A 4,117-nucleotide genomic window follows, 5' to 3' on the forward strand; every position below is an offset into this window, starting at 1 on the left:
GTGAATGTGTACGGCCCTTGCAACGCAAAAGATAGAGCTAAGTTATGGATGCATCTTAGAGATACCCCTATTGAAGGGGAGTGGTTGTTGGTTGGGGACTTTAATATGGTAGAAAAGAGCAGGGATAGAACATGATCCTCCAGTGTGTTGGTTGGCTCAGAAAGGTCTAAATGGCAAAGTTTGTGTGAAAAGTGGGCAATGATCGACTGATGGGAAGTTGGCCCATGGAACAGTACGCTTGGGTTCACCTACACAAGCCTTCAGTATGCCCACACTGCCTCTAGACTGGACAGATGCTATTGCTCGCACCAAGCTGACTGGATACCGACGTTGATGGAAATGAAGGTAGTTCCAACAACAATCCTCTCGGATCACATTCCTCTACACATATAGTTTACGAAGAATAAAGAGGAGGAGCAGGCCCCAAGAGGTGAAAAAAAACTGTTGGTAACAGGGGCACACCTATTCAAAGACCCTCTTTTCAGGAATCTAACCATGAAAGCACTGGGTAAGCTAAAGAAAGATGTCTTCCTCAACAAACACAATGCGTGGGACCTCTTTGCTCGGAGCATCCAGAAAGCAATCAAAACCTCAGGCCCGAAGAATCAAGAAAGCTAGGGAGGATCACCTTTTGCATCTTACAGCGGAGGTACAATTGCTTACCGCTATAAAAGCCAATGGGCATGCTACTGAGGTCGAACACAAACGATGGCTTGAAGCCAAATCGAACCTTGCTAATGAGCAGTTAGAAGATATCAAAAAGGCTAGACTTCTCTCTAGGGAGACTTTTTTGCAACCGGAAGCCTCCAATCAAGCTCAGTTTTTTAGGGCTTTAAAAATCAAGAAGAGTCGGGGCCATGTCCGCTCACTCGATGATGAGAAAGGGATAGTAGTTCATAACCAGGATGAAATGGCTCGTCTGATGTTGAGCTATCTCAGTCAAATCATTGGACGGCCGGAGACCCAGTCCCAAGAAGTGGAAGAAGCCAGAGGGACCTTACTTCAGAGTGTCAAGAAGGAAATTCCCCACTCAGAAGCTAATAACTTGGAACGGACATTTTCCGAAGACGAATGTTGACTAGCATTGCAAGCCCTTGGCAAGGAAAAGTCCCCTGGTTGGGATGGGATGACGGTGGAATTCTATAGAGAATTTTGGGATGATCTCAAGGCCCCGATCACAAGTTTGGCCAATAAAGCCATGGTCAAAGGGTCGTTGGAGACAAGTGTGAAGAGAGGGCTTATCAAGCCCATCCCTAAACAACAGATCTGCTGCTCTAAACTGAAACATTGGCGCCCTATAACGATGATGTCGGTGGCCTACAAAATTATAGCCAAAGCAGTGGCCCTTAGACTAGCCCCCTTACTAACCAAGATCATCTCCCCCCATCAACATGGTTTCATAAAAGGAAGGTCCATTTACGATAACATCTTGGCAGCAATGGTGGGCATAGAATATGCAGCTGTCACCAAGCAGGAGTGCATTCTGCTGCAGTTGGACCTGGACAAGGCCTATGACAGAATAACATGGAAATATATAGAAGCCGTCATGGAAGCTCTAGGCTTTGGGCCGCGCCTCTGTCGACTGGTTCGTGTAATGGGGGCTGGAAGCCAGTCAGAGATCCTATTCAACGATAGAATTGTGGGCTCTTTTGAGGTCAAAAGGTCTATTAAACAGGGATGCCCTCTCACCCCCCTACTTTTCACCATAGGATCACATCCTCTAATCACGACGCTCAAAGCTAGTGCTGAACGAGGGGAGGTACAAGGCCTTGTTCTACCAAGAAATAGACAACTCTTCGCAAAACTATTTGCAGACGATTCTCTCCTCTTCTTGAAGGCGTGCCCCGAGGTCATTAGAAAAGCTCTGGAGATTGTACAAATGTTCTTAATTGCTTCGGGGTCCCAATGTAATATAGAGAAGTCAAGGATGATTTTTCTGTCGGAAAATGACTCATTTGCTCTTCTGTCTGGTCAGGGAAGATTGTCACAAAAGGGAACATCTTTAGACATCTCGGAGCCCCCTTGGGGGTGGATGTAACTCACAAGCAAAGATTCGAGTGGGTGCTTGAAAAAATCAAAACAAAAATGAGTAGGTGGGAGTATGCTCTTCTCCCATTCCCAAGTCAGATAAAAGTGATGAATGCCTTTATGATTCCTTATATTGCCTTAACTAGCCCGCTTCTCAAGATGGCTAAGTGTCACTGGAAAGAGTTCTTAAAACCAGTAAAAACATTTTTATGGAAAAATAACACGAAATCTTCCAGGCCATGGCAATGGGCCCGTTGGGAATCAGTTGCTCGTCCGGGGAATCAAGGAGGCCTCAGGATTCTCAACCATGTGGCCCATGCAGAAGCTTGTTGCGCCAAATTTGTTGTTTCCTTAGCTAAACAGGATCAAGTTTGGGCTGTCATGATCAGAGATATGATAGAAGCAGCTAAACTTGGCTCGAAGGTGGAAAGTGGAGAGGGGTTCATGAAAAACTGTTAGCCCCGACATGGTCTACCTTAAGACTCAGGGGCAGCTCATGAGAATTGGTAAGAAAATGCAATAGAGTAGCAGGAGTCTTAAGTGGTGGGAAGAAGCCAGATACTTCAAGAACTCCATCCTGCATTGGTCCCCCTGGCTCTCCAAAGTTGTAGATCCGCCACAAACTCCCTATTGGATTGAGACAGCCAGGAAGCTGAATAATAAGGGTCTGAACCGACTTGAGCATTTCTGGGACAGTGTCAACAAGAGTTGGAAAACCATTGACCTTATGGTTGCCCAATACCAACTTAATAGCTTGGAGGTCTTACTTGTCCACAAAGTGATGAAAGAGCTTGACAATCTAGTGATGCCAATCTGTGATTCGGAGTTGGACTGGAATGCTTGGAAATGGCCAGGAAGCAGTCTCTTGTGGAAACCCCATATTAAAATCATTTATCAGACAATGATGCAAAAGAAGAATTGGTGTAGCCCCCTTAACAAGCTATGGAAAAAGCAATGGCCGGAGGAAAGATGGGAGCATGTAATGGAGAACATATGGAAGCCAATGGTTCCGCAGTACATGAAGGTTTTCTTATGGAAGGTTATTTGGGGTGCTCTACCGACGGGGATGAAGATTCAGGAGAGAGGGATTGGGTCAGATCGATGCAGGTTAGCTAGTGAAGATCTGGCCCACCTATTCATGGACTGCCCAGCTATAAAAGGCCTCGCAGGGAAAGTATGCAAGTGGGTCCAAAGAACATGGAAAACTAGTTTTTTCAAGACTGACCTATGCCTTGGAGGTAAAAATTCAGGTAGTCCTGCACTTCTCGTCAGCACTTAGATCGTCAGATACTTCTTCTTTCATAATGTATGGCAGACAAGGAACCGCCGTGTGTTTGAAGGAGGATTTGAGGTGGCAAGCTTCGCAGAAATTATACAAGAAAGCAAAGTGCTAATATGGGCACTCGGGCGCAAGCATCACTCGGAGGATTGGTCTAGGAGTACTTGTGCCTTGTTGTCAGCAGATGGAATGCCTAATAAATAAAAGATCTCAGAATGATGGACCTCGTGTATCAAGGATGTGGAGGTGGGGTGGTAGGGGTGGTTGCCCTGATAGCCGTTGTAATTATGATCCCTGGATGTTGTCATGGCTTGACATGAGCATGACAAAACCTTGTAATTTTTTGGGCTACTCAATATAATCCACTCACACTTGTGAGTTTTGCAAAAAAATAAAAATAAAAATAAAAAGACTTATGAAAGCGAAAGTCAAAAGACTTTTTGTGTGCATATAAAGAGATGGTGGAGTGCACATTGATACATATGTGTCTTTCTTTTGCTTGTTTTCCTTCTAGCATTTTCTTCTCTTTAGGGATGGGTTACACCATGGACTAATAGGATTAGTGTTTACTATATAAATGCATATCCATGTTTTCCTCAATGAATATAGAAGACGTTTCTAAACTCCACTAGCATTTTGAAAAAAGAGGGGAATAAGCTATTATTTAGGTAGTGAAAGGCTCTCCTACATAGCTACCCATCTCCAATCCAATATCTTTCATGATCTCCTTGAAAATAGATAAATAGATAGCCCAACGCTTTTCATCCCATACTATGGGTGCCACCATGTGCAACTCTTTAGCCTTCTTGC

The sequence above is a fragment of the Adiantum capillus-veneris genome, chromosome 3 (assembly GCF_014529385.1).
Source record: "Adiantum capillus-veneris isolate H3 chromosome 3, ASM1452938v2, whole genome shotgun sequence".
NCBI classification, from domain to species: domain Eukaryota; kingdom Viridiplantae; phylum Streptophyta; class Polypodiopsida; order Polypodiales; family Pteridaceae; genus Adiantum; species Adiantum capillus-veneris.